Source organism: Haliotis rubra, unplaced genomic scaffold (assembly GCF_003918875.1).
Source record: "Haliotis rubra isolate DU_JTF1 unplaced genomic scaffold, ASM391887v1 Scf257, whole genome shotgun sequence".
In the NCBI taxonomy this organism is placed as follows: Eukaryota; Metazoa; Mollusca; class Gastropoda; order Lepetellida; family Haliotidae; genus Haliotis; species Haliotis rubra.
Window position 1 is genome coordinate 1,185,142 of NW_025766636.1, and position 17,856 is coordinate 1,202,997.

The 17,856-nt window shown below is 38.8% G+C and overlaps 1 long non-coding RNA gene across 1 annotated transcript; it reads right to left on the minus strand.

Annotated features, from left to right (window-relative positions):
* Nucleotides 1-8,099: 8,099 nt before the first annotated feature.
* LOC124279835 lies at nt 8,100-14,626 on the minus strand. Its single transcript, XR_006899493.1, has 3 exons — nt 8,755-14,626; nt 8,211-8,682; nt 8,100-8,138 (listed from the first exon to the last, which is right to left on the minus strand). It is a non-coding gene; the product is annotated as an uncharacterized LOC124279835 (long non-coding RNA).
* Between the last annotated feature and the right edge of the window lie 3,230 nt (nt 14,627-17,856).

Genomic DNA, 17,856 nt, shown 5'->3' on the forward strand with positions numbered 1-17,856 from the left:
GTAAACAGAAAACGGTATTGTGGGATATATGGAAGCTTACCAGTGACGTTAACCACACTGTTAAACTTTGACGGTGACGTTAGCAAACGGCATGACTAACCATAGTTTGAACAACGCATATTTAACGTTCGGTTAGCCAAGGTATAGGATTTAACCGGCCGTTAGGAGTTAACCGGCGGTTAAGATAACCGAGTATTGAACAAACGGGCCCCGATGGATTAGGGAGAGTCAGGAAAAGATAATTAAGCTTGGATATTAAGAGTGATTTAATGATGGCAATTTTACCTAGAGGTGTAATAGTGCGTCTCATCCATTTATTAATGATTGTCTGTATTTTATAAATCTTACCCTTAAAGTTCAGGTCGAGCATGTCACAAATTGATGTGGAGAAGTTTATTCAAAGAATCGTAAAACTATCAGGATTCCACTTAATGTGCATATCTTTTTTCCTTTTTTTCGCTGCCTTTAACAAAGATGAACGTCTCAAGACATTAAAAAAGACAAAAAATAATAAAAGTCCTGGTTCCGATGGTTTCAGTTATGAGTTTTACAAATTCTTTTGGGTTGATATTGGAGACTTTTTGCTGAGATCTGTTAACTTTGGCTTTACAAATGGAGAACTCTAAGTTACTCAGAAGCAGGGCAACAAACCTAAGCGCTTCATTATTAATTCTTCTGACAAGCTTATGTCATCAGTTATAGCAGAGAGACTTAAAACTGTGCTGCCTTTTCTCATTAGCGAAGATCAGACAAGTTTCATGGCAGGAAGGTATATTGGAGAGAATATCAGAATGTATGATGTTTTATGTTTTGCAGAACGCAAAAACAACTCCAGGCCTTCTTTAGCTTGTTGATTTTGAAAAAGCTTTTGATTCTGTGTCTTGGTCCTTTCTTGATGAAACATTTGGGTTCTTTGGTTGTGGAAAAGATATTAGGAAATGGTTTTCAACTTTCTACAACAATATTTCTTCCAAACTGATTGTTAATGGAAAATTGTCATCACAGATATCTATTCAGAGAGGACGCAGAAAAGGTGACCCACTCTCCCCATACATATTTCTATTGTGCTCTGAGATCCTAGCATCTCTTGTTCGATCCTTTGTTCAAGTTGTCTGGATAGGGTCCGTTAAAGATTAAAGTTGATTAGATACATACAGATATAATATTTACAACAGTGACTAAACAGTCGCTGAAAATAGCGTTTTTGTCAATATTCCAGGATGTCATCTTGTGGAAATATAAGCTAATAGTAACCATATCATCAGAAATCCCTAAACATATATACTGCAGGTAAACTATCTGGGTTTTTTCGTTTGTTGAGACATCAGTGTCAGCGACCGGGGAAGAGATATTCCATTTTGTATGTCCCGCCGAACCCTAAATAATAGCCGTTGTCTGATTGGTTAAATCCGTTTGGCCGTCTTGCATTTGATTGGACGGTCATAGGTCGCTCAAAGGTCAGCTGACGCGACCTTCTACTTTGTTATACTCAGTATAGCGGTGTAACGAATAATACTGAGCCTAAGTTTACTTAGACTGATAGTTCCTCTGGCTGCATTTTCAGACGATTGTAGGTGATTCCTTATTATTCTGTTTGACAAACGACGATGTGGAAGCCATTTAACCTGAACGGAATTGATCTTCAGTTCCCATGCTTATCGTAAGAGGCAACCAACGGGATCGGGTGGTCAGGCTCGCTGATTTGATTGAAACATGTCATGTCATCGTATTCCAATTGCGCCGATCGATGCTCACGTTGTTGATTACTGGATTGTCTGGTCCAGACTCGATTATTAACAGAGCGTCGCCATATAGCTGGAATATTGATGAGTGCGGCGTAAAACTAACCTCACTCACTTTGATGGAAGTACATGCATATCTCAAATTCACTGTGTGATTCGTAGGCGGATTGAGCGGTGGATTCGTGGACGTTAGTAACATGGGGGAAACGTCAACATCATTGATGATGAACATCGATATTATGGCTTAGTGTAAACGACAAGTGTTTGAGTTTTGTGAAATAAAAAAAATATAACCGAGTAAATCAGATTGTGAAACGAGCTGTTATCTGCTATCTGTTGTTACCTGTTGTTACTGTTCAGAAATATATTCACCAACATTGAAAACGCACCAGTCTAAAATTGTCCAAATTTTCATCAATATGGATTTCAGCATGACAATGATCAATGAATATAACTAACATGAAGTCGAAGGGCGTGTCTAGTCGAAAACAGGCTTTAGAAACAAATTCCTGTTCACCGTATGACTCTTAATTCCAAAACGCATCAACATGCAGCCACGCCATGAAAAAAGCGCGTATTTAATTTATGAAATCATTCTGACTCCGACATTAAAAGCAGGTGTATGAGAAACGATTCTCATTCCTTCACTAACGATTGTGAAACGAGGACAGAGATGCCGAGGTTAACACCTCACGAAAAGAACGTGTACTAGGCATGATTCAGGTTGGCACCAGCAGCAGGGATATTGCTCGACAACTTGGACTTGGCCACTCCACCATCATACACGGCGTCTTTAACTCTATTGAAATCTAAAGATGTGAGGCGTCGAATAACAATGTTACGAATCGGTGCAGCTCTCTATATAAAAATACCAGTATATTTGATGGAGTTCCGAGGCACCAAAGACTTTGTAATATTTGTAATGATAATTTTGTAGAAAATGAATTTCAATTCCTATTTGAAACTAAAGTTTATCATGATTTGCGCTGTAAACATTTTAAAGCATTACCAAATTACATAGATCAACAATACTTTCTGAACACATGATCTTGTACCAAGTTTTCAACACTAACAAATTGTTCTTCTTACATTAAGGAAGCATTGTCATTGCGGTCTTTATACAAATGAATCTGATTGTCAAATGCCACTATCTTATAATTACACATGTTTATTTGTATTGTACGTGGGCCAAAGGCCTTGTAACGAAATAAACTTGATTGACTGATAGACGACGTCAGCAGACAGGCAGCACCCGTGACCCTCCACGACCTTGGCAATAACGTGTCACGACGCCCCGTCAGGGTCGCCATATTGACCTTGACCATATCCGTGATCGAATACTGCCGACTGCCAGGACTGCTGCACTAGTTCAAGGTCGACGTGGAGTCATCAGCGCTAACACCATGCGACGCCGTCTACACGCTACAGGGCTCCTTGCTCGACGTCCTTACGTTGGACCAATTCTGACTGACAGACACCGTAAAGAGCGTATACAATGGGTTAACAGGCATGTTCAGTGAAGGTTACAACAATGGCATGGTATGGTAGTCACTGACGAGTCACGTCTTCATTTACGTAATGCTGACGGCCGATTACGTGTTTGACGTACACGTGGTGAACGTTATGATGAGTGTGTAGTTCAGACTGATCGTAGGGGTGGTGGGAGTGCCATGGTCTGGGGTGGAATAAGTTACAATCACAAGACTGCCTTCATGTCTGTCAAGGGAGAGTTAATGCCCTTTACTACCGTGACCAGATTCTTCAGAATCACGTCGTAGCATTCTGCAATCACTACCAAGATTTTCATACTTTTCAACGGGACAACGCACGGGCACACACAGCTAGACTTTCCATGCTGCAACACATCCAGGGAATTCATTGGTCAGTACTATCGCCACATCCCCTTGTGGGACGAAATTGATCAAAGTCTTTCGCAGCGACAACAGATGCGAAACATCCAGGAACTTGAGGCCACACTACTGCAGAAGTGGAATGCCATCCTCCAGAACTCAATTCGGAAGCTTATTGACTCAATGAGGAGGCGTTGCACTGCATGTGCCAATGCAAATGGCGGTCACACGCGATAATGACTTTTCGATTTGACCCCTCGTGAGTTTGATCCTTTCTGACTGTGGAACAATTAATTGAATCAGCGTCTTTTCTGTGTTGTTGTTTTTGTCAGTCGTCCATCTGTTATTATCCACTAAAAATATAAATTCCTTACACGTGCTTTTAGTAATCTGAACTTTTGTAAGTGGTGCGTTTTCAATATTGGTTAGTATATATTAAATTATCTCTCTTGCCATAACACTGTTGTCCGTCTTTATATATTTTACGCCGCTTCATTTTTATTACACCATTGAACCAAAGTCACACAGTGACAATATTTTCGTATCACTGAAAACAAAAGACCAACACAAACACTACATTATCACATGAATATTATCAAAACAATTATACATATACAAATACAAATACATTTATACAAATAAACGAGTCTAGACAAGATACGGGAAAATATTCGTTCACTCTTCAATCACACTTTTCTTGTCCTTTGTTTCGTATCACTGAAAACAAAGCCTAACAACTTCGTTATACACAATCCAAGTGATTATCAAAATTAATATGTTTACAAAATACTATCATTCAATTATTTATACACGTCTACGAAATCACCGTCTACGAACCAGTCTGGGCTACGAGTCCACCGCGTCTACGAACTTGTTCAGCCAAATACTATCATTCAGTTATTTATACACGTCTAAGAAATCACCGTCTACGAACCAGTATGGGCTACGAGTCCACCGCGTCTACGAACTGGTTCACCGTCTCCCGTCAGAACAACCCTCTCAACAAACGTGTCTGCGATACTTGTTTCCATGTGTATACTTTGTTTCTAAGGTATACATGAATGGTATAGCCGAAAGAAATACATCTTCATCAGCTGGACGTCTGGATACTCATAACCCTAATCTTCGTTATGCTGAAGACAGAAACACGAAACGATGTGACTGCAAAACATTATGCAATGTGTTGTCTCAGAGATATGTTTCATTTGCGTACACACAAAAGAAGCGAAGAGTTTATTTCTTTAAAATCTTAACATTTTATAATAAGGAAACAGAAATACAGCATATATGTTGATTGTCTGTGTGAAGTTGTCTCCATCAGTCCTACAGCGATCCACAGGAATTATCGGTTTTAATACGCGATTATGTAGATAAAGACAAACTCTATGGATGAACAACTTTATTCGGGAGATGCGACGTTTCGATACAGATTCTTGTATCGTTGTCAAGCAAGTCGTATCTCCGAATACAGAAGTTGTACATCCATAAAGTTTGTCCCTATCTGACTCACCAGCTTGTAAATATGCCTCTAAAAGAAGTTACGCGATAATGCTTCACCTTAAACAGAATACTTGCAGATACCCTACATCTATTATATCATTTCCATATACATGTATGATGTATTTTTATCCTACAGTCCGTTATTGAACGCTATCTCAAAAAGGGAGGTAAAGTGTTTGCATGTTTCATAGACTTTTCCAAAGCCTTCGACTTCGTGAATAGGACAAAACTGTGAAATATGTTAAGGCTAAGAGGAGTAAGCAGCAAAATGCTTAAATCAATCCAAGCCCTCTATGCAAGTGTTAAAGCGTGTGTCAAATTTAATAATAATTTATCAACATGTTCTGATTGTCCATTGGGTCTACGACAAGGGTGTATCCTAAGCCCTCTTCCTTTTTCCATTCTTATCACTGAACTAGCTTATGAAATCGAAGCACGTTGCGTACCAGGAATTCAGCTTCATCCTGAACTTGTACAGTTATTATCCCCCGCCGCGCGTTTAGCGGGGTATTAGGTTCCGTCCGTACGTCCGTCCGTACGTACGAATTGGAATATCTTAAGAACCGTTCACTAGATTCTTTTCATATTTGGTACCTGGGTTCATCACACTATAAGAAAAGTCCAAGTCAGGTTTGGTGACCTTGACCTTCATTTTTAAGGTCACAAGGGGACTTTCACGTTTTACCTGCATGTTAAGCTGTCTCAAGAACCGTTCACTGGATTTTCTTCATATTCAATACCAAGCTTTTTCTCGGGAAGGTGCAGGACCCAGTCGATTTTGGTGACCTTCACATAATTTTCAAGGTCATGGCGACACTTTGAAGATTTCAGCATGTAAACCTGCATGTAAAGCTATCTCAAGAACCGTTCACTGGATTTTCTTCATATTCAACCCCAAGCTTTATCCAGGGAAGGCGCAGGACCCAGTCGATTTTGGTGACCTTCACTTAATTTTCAAGGTCACAGAGACACTTTGAAGATTTCAGTATATTAAACTACATGTTATGCTTGTCAGCGAGATACCTCAAGAACCATTCACTGGAGTTTCTTCATATTTGACACCAAGCTTCATCCCTAACAATTTATTTTTAGCTATAAAACTATCACTATTCCTTGCAAACACCTTTCAACTAAAGGTATATTTCCCTTCTAAAAATTAAACGAATATTTGAAAGAAGGTTTTAGCGATAGAATTTAATCCTTCTTCGCTGTGTACCGAGAATTGAAGCCAGTGAGCTACAATATGCCGACTTGAAACTTTACTACAAATCTACTGTACTAATACTGACACCAATAACAATTATTTGACTTAAAATGAAGTGACAGAATAGGTAACTTATCTTCTACATGTAGGTTTTCAGTTGTCACAACACTCAGCGAATGTAATAAGCTGTTGAAAATTTACAGTGCTCAATCTTAAAAACTAAGCTGCCACCATATTGGCTACACTGGTCACGTGACGAGCCGAGGCATACGCTAAGGGGCTTTTCGAGGAGTGACCACTCCCCGTTATATAGTCTCCCTGGTAAAATGTAATCCAACTCTATACCTGTTTTTGCATTAAAATCCCCACCTAGTAGTACATCTACATTGCCAAGTACATCAACATGATTAAATCACAGGAATATTTTGTCTCCACATCTCAACAACAAACACTACTAACAGGTGGAACTATCAATTTATTTATTGAGGAACAAAATCTGTAGGGGTTTCACATAAACATACAACATGTACAGTCACTGACTGCCAGCATCAGATGATGTTGTCAACAAATGTAGAACACATATCAGACACAGACCTCTCAACCTCTGCACAAGTCATTTATAATCTGGCACAAAACGGAGATTGACAACATCTGATTCTATTTAGTCTACTCTAGAGTTCTGATAACCTTAAAACCTGTTTGAACATGATCAGTTCATTCAAGTAAATGTGGCATAGCTTTGTTGTGTAGCATAGCCTGTGTATAAAGCGTTCACTCATCATGATGATGGTTCGCTTTCAAGTTTCCTTTCCAGTGCCTTCCTGTTCATTCATGATACTCATATCACACATCAGTTCAACTGATGGAACATAAAAGCAGAACAATAGTGCTCACAGATTAATCAACGTCGATACAAACAAGCTTGCTGCACTTACAAATGGACACAACTCTCCAAACAGTGATTTTTTACCTGATTGAATATTGGCTATAAGTGAGCATGATATAACTAGAAGTAGCCACATGGTTACCTTACATGATATACAGCCTCCTTAATATTACCTAACAGGCATCTTCTTGACATGGAGCACAATGAATATTAGCATTATGTGACTATGATGACATATGTTGTATTGATTATTTGTAACAAGAACTCACAGTTACTTCTTAACATTTCTTCACATGTAGATATGTTATATATCAATACACTTGACCAGGATAATACACTGACAAGATCAGAACTGACTTTCTCAAAATCCTAAATATTAAAGATGAAGAAAATGAAAGACTATATCAAATGACTATATTGATTTTAAATGGGACATTTCCAAAAGAAGAAAACTGATGTGTATTAATTTGTCTACACTATAGAATAGACTTGTCTGTTAAACACAAACAAAATAATGGTCATATCACTACTTCAGTGTTGCAAAAGGAGTGAGTGAATATCATTTTACAGCACATCTAGTAACATTCCAGCATTATCAGAGCCACGAACCTCAGAAATAGGCTTCACAAATTGTACCCATGTGAGGAATCGAACCTAGGTTTTCAACATGACCAGAGGACACTTTAAGCACAAGGCTATCCCTCTGCCCTGTTACAGGTCTACTGCATGAGAAGTATAACCTGTGGATAAAACCACAGACTGTGTTCTCTCCTTTATGCCCTGTTACAGGTCTACTGCATGAGAAGTATAACCTGTGGATAAAACCACAGACTGTGTTCTCTCCTTTATGCCCTGTTACAGGTCTACTGCATGAGAAGTATAACCTGTGGATAAAACCACAGACTGTGTTCTCACCTTTATGCCCTGTTACAGGTCTACTGCATGAGAAGTATAACCTGTGGATAAAACCACAGACTGTGTTCTCTCCTTTATGCAGGTTACAGGTCTACTGCACAGAGAAGTATAACCTGTGGATAAAACCACAGACTGTGTTCTCTCCTTTATGCCCTGTTACAGGTCTACTGCATGAGAAGTATAACCTGTGGATAAAACCACAGACTGTGTTCTCTCCTTTATGCCCTGTTACAGGTCTACTGCATGAGAAGTATAACCTGTGGATAAAACCACAGACTGTGTTCTCTCCTTTATGCCCTGTTACAGGTCTACTGCATGAGAAGTATAACCTGTGGATAAAACCACAGACTGTGTTCTCTCCTTTATGCCCTGTTACAGGTCTACTGCATGAGAAGTATAACCTGTGGATAAAACCACAGACTGTGTTCTCACCTTTATGCCCTGTTACAGGTCTACTGCATGAGAAGTATAACCTGTGGATAAAACCACAGACTGTGTTCTCTCCTTTATGCCCTGTTACAGGTCTACTGCATGAGAAGTATAACCTGTGGATAAAACCACAGACTGTGTTCTCACCTTTATGCCCTGTTACAGGTCTACTGCATGAGAAGTATAACCTGTGGATAAAACCACAGACTGTGTTCTCTCCTTTATGACAACCCAGATAATGTGTTGATATGGTGATGGTTTAGATAGGTATGTATTTATGGAATGTAGGAGACACAAAGATACTCACAAAGGCACTGACCTTATGCTATACTTTGATGATGAGGAACTGGGACTTCTTCAAAAAAATGTTTGAAAATTACAATTTCAGTGTACAAAAGGAAAATAAAACCTGTTCAACGGACTTGTTGGATATACTGAAAAAAGTGTGTCATGGTTTCTCACAAAATCAATTCCTGTTCTTCCATTCAGTGATAACAGGTTAGAGGCCGAAATACATGTCCTGTCTGTAAGGCTGTATAACTTTCAGAGTTGGTTTACATGACTGAAGTAAGAAAACCACATATTGATTTTCATAAAAACATTTCAGGACTTTTCCAATCAGGTGAAGGAAAAGACATGCAACTTTATCACTGTTATTCATAAGAAATGATGAAGACTATGTACAAACATATATTTATCCAACCACCAAAAGAACAAATTATCTTTTGGTATCTTGCCATGCAGAAACATGAAATTTGTTTGTATTTCATTAAGTAGTAGCAATACTAATCTGGATGATGAAAATTATACTAGTGTAGTGTTTCCAAAAGCCTATAATGAATTACATCCAGATGTTGATGTTGAAACATGTGTGATCCATCAAATAATAAAAAGGGCTTACAAACTTCCCATGTCACCTCTAAGAATCTAATGTGGTTGGTCATTTGCTAAAATCTACACAAACACTTCCATTGTGAATTCATGCACACCACACTTCTTCCTATTCGAATATTACATTAATAAATCTAGGAAACTTGTCAAATTTTGTTGAATAACTTTGTTGTCTCATCAATCAAAAATGATGAAAAAGATTATACTGGATCAAAAGCTGAATTATGTCAGATTTCAAACATTTCAACAAACTCAATAACATAGAAAAAAATAATGTGTGGTGAAACAAGCCACTAATCCTACAACAATATCACCAAGGCTAACTGAAAGTATTTCTGGCATAAATGCTTTTAATCTAAGTTACCGTAGATACAAATCTATTTTCATCATAGCCGCTGATTCTAGAACAATATCACCAAGGCTAACTGAAAGTATTTCTGGCATAAATGCGTTTAATCTAAGTTACCGTAGATACAAATCTATTTTCATCATAGTTGCTGATTCTACAACAATATCACCAAGGCTAACTGAAAGTATTTCTGGCACAAATGCTTTTAATCTAAGTTACCGTAAATACAAATCTATTTTCATCATAGCCGCTGATTCTACAACAATATCACCAAGGTGAACTGAAAGCATTTCTGGCATAAATGCTTTTATTCTAAATTACCGTAGATACAAATCTATTTTCATCATAAAATCAAGGGCTATTGTCATTATCTTTCACTGCACATGGGTATATTGCAAGCAGTGTAACAACGGACAATTACATGACTACATACGCTACTTGATGATGCCTTGACTCTGGTATAAACAAATACATACCAAATTAGTTACCAGAGTTTAGACAATCTGGCATGAACTTTTCATGTGTAGTCTCCATTCAAGAAATATAGCTGTCTATACAGAATACAAATACATGCTTTGGTCAAAATTCAGTTCAAACATTAACTGTCAAGCCTGTTTGTAAACACACATCAGCTTACTTGTGTTAGACACATACATGTGGATTAACATAGGTATTATGTACACATAAACAGTGGAAGCCCTCTAAACCGGCACTCGTTGGGACCGACAAAAAATGCCGGTATAGAGGTCGTGCCGGTTTAGAGAATGATAATAAATTAAACACCATCTGTCGGGACCAAATTCTAGTGCCGATATTGAGAGCATGCCGGATTGGAGGGCTGCCGGATTGGAGGGCTTCCACTGTATATTTGAATGTTTCAATGATATCTGGGGTAGCATATTTACATCTATGCATGTTGGCTTAGGTGTAATTCTGGTGAAATAAAACATACACCACTTACACATATGAATATATTAGCAAATACAGTCAACTGTTTATGAAACCAGCAAGGAAATACCCTTGGAAGCACAGTCTAGGACAAGTCATACTGTCGCATACATACACACGGCGTTGCAACTGGAATTTGGCTGGTTCTACTAGGTTTTTATCTCAGGTTGCACCTGGTTCAAGTAGGATAACATCTCTTAAATCGAGCCCTGCAGTGTGCTGTTCATAGCATGCTGCTCATGATGGGCTGTGCACTAAATGCTCATGGTGTACTTATGTGTCCATAATTTGATCAGTGCTCTAAACATTGTATTAAAAATCTTGAGCTATTTGGGGGTATGTATTTAACTGAATCGCTGCTTGATCACAAGGAGCAAACAAAGTTCAGGTGATTGGTATTTAGAAATAAAACAAACTCAATATTTTTGTTTGCTGCATGTAAGAAAGTTTATATAAATGTACAGGAATAATTGAAATCATCTTCTCTGGTTATCATTTATTGCAAGGTTGACATTGGTGACCAAGTTTGTTCTTTCCAAGACTTGATTTGAAACAAAATGGTATTTTTACTGTTTTACACAAGAAAACATATTCTCTTGAAACAGTGGCCTGAGAAGTCAGTTCATTCAAATTACTGTGATAGGATACTTTTGAATCAATATCTGAACACACGATGGGAGTCGAGTCACATGACATGGTAAATCAGCCAGTCAGGCTGGTCATTCTCGGTATTAGTAAAGTAGTGTAATTGAAACAACCAGTTTTGAATGTAAATACAGTAGTCATTATTGCACCATTATGTCTACAAGGGTATCTAATATGTTTCTAAGATCCATAGTATATATTCCAAACCTGTACAAGTTCCATCGAAGAAATTTTGGTTTCTTATGGCACAAAGAAATATGAAATGAAGATGCTAAAGAAATAAATCATACCTATTTAAGAAAGCTTAAGAACCTAAGTCCCCTCGGCAATCATTGGAGTGAAATATCTGCTTTTATATATAAATTGAGGATGCCACTATATACAGTCATCCCTCTCTATAACGTGGGTCTTAAGGGTCCGTGGATGGCCCGCCAAAAAAGATCACTGTCAAAACTACATAATGTTGGAGGTGAACAAACAAAGTTAGTAAATGAAAATTGGAAACTTTGAATCAAACATCACTAGACATGATAATTCACAAGTTCAGTGGTACTTCCTGTTAGGCGAGGAATTGTTTTATATAGAGAGATAAAGATTATCACTGCATTTGCACTGTCAACTAAGCCAGAAATTGATATTAGCTGTGTACATATTTTGCTTCAATTGACTGGTGATTCAGTTAAAAATAATCTGATATTATAACTTCAAAGAAGTTCCATTCCATGACTAGAAGAATATATATCTTAAACAATTATTTTAACAGGGATAATATATCTTTTATGTTGTTACTATGATACCTTTTTTCCTATGCACATATTTAACATAATAACAATCATAAGCACTTGGGTACGTTGCTGCATACATTTGATGTATGAACAGCACAGTCAGCAGCTCACAGTGAACAGCATATTATGAACAGCACAGTCAGCAGCTCACAGTGAACAACATACTATGAACAGCACAGTCAGCAGCTCACAGTGAACAACATACTATGAACAGCACACAGTCAGCAGCTCACAGTGAACAACATACTATGAACAGCACACAGTCAGCAGAACAGCACAGTCAGCAGCTCACAGTGAACAACATACTATGAACAGCACACAGTCAGCAGCTCACAGTGAACAACATACTATGAACAGCACACAGCAGCTCACAGTGAACAAAATATTATGAACAGCATACAGTGAACAGCTCACAGCATACTATGAACAGCACACAGCTCACAGCATACTATGAACAGCACACAGTGAACAACATATTATGAACAGCACAGTCAGCAGCTCACTGAACAGCAAACTATGAACAGCACACAGTGAACAGCATACTATGAACAGCACAAATGAAGCAGTTTAAGAGTTCACTGCTATATAAGATACATTCTATATATAGTTTATATCCCAATAAATTTGTTGTTCAAGGGACTTACACTTCAAGTCAATAAAAACATATAATTGACTTGACTCTGAGAAGAAAATGAACAGCATCACTTTCCAAGAAAATGAGTATGTTATGTTGTTGTTGGTGTTTGAAGGTGTTTAGGTGCTGATGCATTGATCAATGGTGTTTGCTGGTGAGAACCAGTTGGTGTATGACAAATATTGACAACATGTATACAATGGTACTGTCAGTTACAGTCAGCACTTATATAGACAATATTAAGAGCTGGGGTATGCCTCAAGCCTTAAGGAATAAGTTTGTATTTTCATCGGATATAAAACATTTGTACTCTTCTTACATCATTCTTCTTCATTACTGAACCTCAACAGCACCAACATGGATGTCTATCCATTAAAGAAACATTCTTGTGTTTGTTTCATATAATCAAAATGTAAAATGCAATATTTGTAAAATGTGAATACTTGACTGTAAATATGGAATCAGGCAGTGGAAAAAAAACAGAAAATATTTTAATTTTACAAGTTTGCCATATATGGGTTTAAACCAGCCCCGCACCATATAATGACTGACATGAAATAGGATTTCAGTGCCAGATATATAAACTTTAAGATATAAACGTATCCAATAGAAGCTTTAGGAAGACAAATGTATTTGCAAAATTGGGGAAAATACGTTTCGGAAGTTTTCGAAAGGTTCTTTAAAAGCCAGAAACCAAATTGTAACTGCTTGTTTGCTGCTGAATGGTTATTGCAATATTCCAACCAGATGACAACAGTCTGCACCAGATAATTCAGTTTGGCAGCCTGACTACATGATCCCAATACATGGAAACTGAAAGAATCCCACACAAAAACATTGCAAGTGGCAAAGAGACCATCCAGTTCCTGTTTACGTTGACGGGAGGTCCTGCTTGTTTCTTAACGACCGGCTATTTCTGCCTTTGGGTGAAGAACCACAATTTCTTTTGTTTTAACAGGTCATCTACATTTTTTTTGGGTTTTACAACTAAGGTTATTCTGGAACAACTTTCAGGACAATTATTACTGAGAACCTCTAGGATAGGACAACAGACCCTGGTAGATTCCTGTTGGAAGATGTGAAAAACCAGTAAGCCTATCATATACACCGACTTCATTTATCTGGGTCTATACACATAAATAGCTCCCCTTAAATTTGTCCGCATATCAATTTAAAAGCGTACTATTTTTCTTTTCTGAACAGGAGCTAGCTTCCTATCCTCCTCATGAGTTCTGAAGCTAAACCTAAAAAATATATCTATCAACATTTATATATAGCTTCATCGCATCGCACAATATATAAATGACATTACATGACATATATTTTTTCAGAATTATTATCTAAAAACTATGAAGAATTTGGAAAAACACTGACATTAAGAATGCCATTGTGAAGAAGACATTGAAACATAAAACAATTACCAGTGATTATACATGTATATATATATATATATATATGCTAACAATTCCTTTTCTCACAAGACACCAACAATAGCCTGATGACATTATTCACAGCTTGGAAAGATTAAACAAATAATATTTCAACAAAATATCTACTATTATATGTTCTTCAGGAATTCATAATTGACCTGATCAAGAAATCATTCTGAATTTCCTTTGATTTGTGGAAAGAACAATTTGTCAAAAGAAAAGTTACTGACTGATAGTCAGAGCTGAAATACATTAGAAAACAATGGTGGTTAGAGAGATCCGAACTGACAACACAAATGTCAAAATATAGTTGCAGGCACCAATGAGGGCTCCTCGGCTTTAGTTCTATCTATCTATTGTATCTGAGGGCTAGATATCATTGTCCAAAACGGAGCCAGAACACGTTTTTGACAGGCGAGCGGATCTTCCAAATAGAGCCCCCAGGTTCATGTACCTTTTAAGAATTTCCGGAGAAGAAATAGTTCCCTCTTTAAAAGGCTGTATCTCAGTTGTTCTTGGGTCTAGGGTCAAAATAATTAGTGTTCTGGAATCACCAAGCCATCATCTACCATATTGACTTGACCCGTCCAGGCAAAATTGTTGGGAATTCGATTGTGGATCTGTACAAGAGACTTGGAAGTGTTGGAGCAATTAGTTCTTGAGATATTTGCAGTCAAACTTTGAAATTTTGGAATTAATTTTGAATTATCTCCCCTTTGCTATTGGGCCTAGAGCCTAGAGGTTTTTAAGGGGAATATCTACACCTTTTTTGTAAGCGATCGATCGGAGCATTGGTTTAGGAGTTATGTTTGGTACACAAATTGGCGGAATAATAAATAATAATAATAATAATAATAATCCGAACGATTACAATAGGTCTCCTGCCTAGAGGCAAGGAGCCCTAATGATTAAATGCACAATTGGTGCTCAAATCAATTTCATTCATCCAGTGGTTCAACGAATATATTCAAATTTTTCATACACTGAGAAAACAGGCCATCCCTAAAGCACTGCCTTCAGCTCAATGAACTCAACATTGAAAGAAAACTAATATGTGATAACTTTGATAATTAACACAGTTTTGATGAGAAACATCAACCAACCCATGTCAATTTTCGTACATGTGAGCCGTCATAACCTTGAAATTGTTCCTTCCCAAAGTTTTGGGTCCTCGTGCTAGATGGCTCTAGTGACATTCTAGTTCCCAGGTGCTTTAAGATGGAACGGACCAAAGCATGTGCTATTTCCTAAATACTATGTTCAGTCACCAGGGGTGATTCAAGAAATTGTAAATGTGAAGTAAAAGTTGGTCAAACAGACACATATAGTCACAGAGAACAAAAGACGATCGGAAACATATCTAGAAGGTCCATTCACACATGACTGAAGATTCACTCTGGATTTCTTGGAGAAAAAAGACATGGTGCTATTTGTAAGAATCTGGCAAATCAGTATCATATATTTCTTATGCTGCAAAACTGAAAACAAAAAGTCCACAGTGCTTCACTTGAAAGATTGTCATCTGTATCAACAACCGATCCTGGTGCTGCTTACTGCCAACACACAGAATGGTTCTATAAAAGGTTCTTACGCACGTTCTACATTCCACAAGTATCATTTCAAGTCCACTGTTATATCCAAGTCACATGTTAAATTCAATTTCATGTTCTATAATACACTCATATTTCAATTCATGTTCTATAATACACCCATATTACAAAGGAAGGTCATATCCAAGTCACATGTTAAATTCATGTTCTATAATACACCCATATTACAAAGGAAGGTCATATCCAAGTCACATGTTACAATGCATGTCATATATTACACACATACTAGTATTAATCTACTGATATGTTATTATGTTTCACATGCTGAGATTCCATCACTATCCCAACTGATTCTTGAGTGCAGCGTAAAACTAACCTCACACACTTACCCAACTTCCACACTAGACATTCATATTATTTGTATTCCAGTTGATATTTAGCTGACATTTTGGTAGTTTGGGATGCTTCAGGGTGGGTGCAGACATGGGTGTTGGTGTTAATGGGGTGTGTGTAGAAGTGGACGTCACGTTGTGTGGGTGTGGCTATGGATGTGAGTGAGCATGTAGACCTGGGTGTGGATGTCATGTAGGTGTGGCTATGGATGTGAGTGAGCATGTAGACCTGGGTGTGGATGTCATGTAGATGTGGCTATGGATGTGAGTGAGCATGTAGACCTGGGTGTGGATGTCATGTAGGTGTGGCTATGGATGTGAGTGAGCATGTAGACCTGGGTGTGGATGTCATGTAGGTGTGGCTATGGATGTGAGTGAGCATGTAGACCTGGGTGTGGATGTCATGTAGGTGTGGCTATGGATGTGAGTGAGCATGTAGACCTGGGTGTGGATGTCATGTAGATGTGGCTATGGATGTGAGTGAGCATGTAGACCTGGGTGTGGATGTCATGTAGGTGTGGCTATGGATGTGAGGTGAGCATGTAGACTTGGGTGTGGATGTCATGTAGGTGTGGCTATGGATGTGAGTGAGCATGTAGACCTGGGTGTGGATGTCATGTGCGTGGTGTGGCTATGGATGTGAGTGAGCATGTAGACCTGGGTGTGGATGTCATGTAGGTGTGGCTATGGATGTGAGTGAGCATGTAGACCTGGGTGTGGATGTCATGTAGGTGTGGCTATGGATGTGAGTGAGCATGTAGACCTGGGTGTGGATGTCATGTAGATGTGGCTATGGATGTGAGTGAGCATGTAGACCTGGGTGTGGATGTCATGTAGGTGTGGCTATGGATGTGGAGTGAGCATGTAGACCTGGGTGTGGATGTCATGTAGGTGTGGCTATGGATGTGAGTGAGCATGTAGACCTGGGTGTGGATGTCATGTAGGTGTGGCTATGGATGTGAGTGAGCATGTAGACCTGGGTGTGGGTGTCATGTAGGTGTGGCTATGGATGTGAGTGAGCATGTAGACCTGGGTGTGGATGTCATGTAGGTGTGGCTATGGATGTGGAGTGAGCATGTAGACCTGGGTGTGGGGTGTCATGTAGGTGTGGCTATGGATGTGAGTGAGCATGTAGACCTGGGTGTGGATGTCATGTAGGTGTGGCTATGGATGTGAGTGAGCATGTAGACCTGGGTGTGGATGTCATGTAGGTGTGGCTATGGATGTGAGTGAGCATGTAGACCTGGGTGTGGATGTCATGTAGGTGTGGCTATGGATGTGAGTGAGCATGTAGACCTGGGTGTGGATGTCATGTAGGTGTGGCTATGGATGTGAGTGAGCATGTAGACCTGGGTGTGGATGTCATGTAGGTGTGGCTATGGATGTGAGTGAGCATGTAGACCTGGGTGTGGATGTCATGTAGGTGTGGCTATGGATGTGAGTGAGCATGTAGACCTGGGTGTGGATGTCATGTAGGTGTGGCTATGGATGTGAGTGAGCATGTAGACCTGGGTGTGGATGTCATGTAGGTGTGGCTATGGATGTGAGTGAGCATGTAGACCTGGGTGTGGATGTCATGTAGATGTGGCTATGGATGTGAGTGAGCATGTAGACCTGGGTGTGGATGTCATGTAGGTGTGGCTATGGATGTGAGTGAGCATGTAGACCTGGGTGTGGATGTCATGTAGGTGTGGCTATGGATGTGA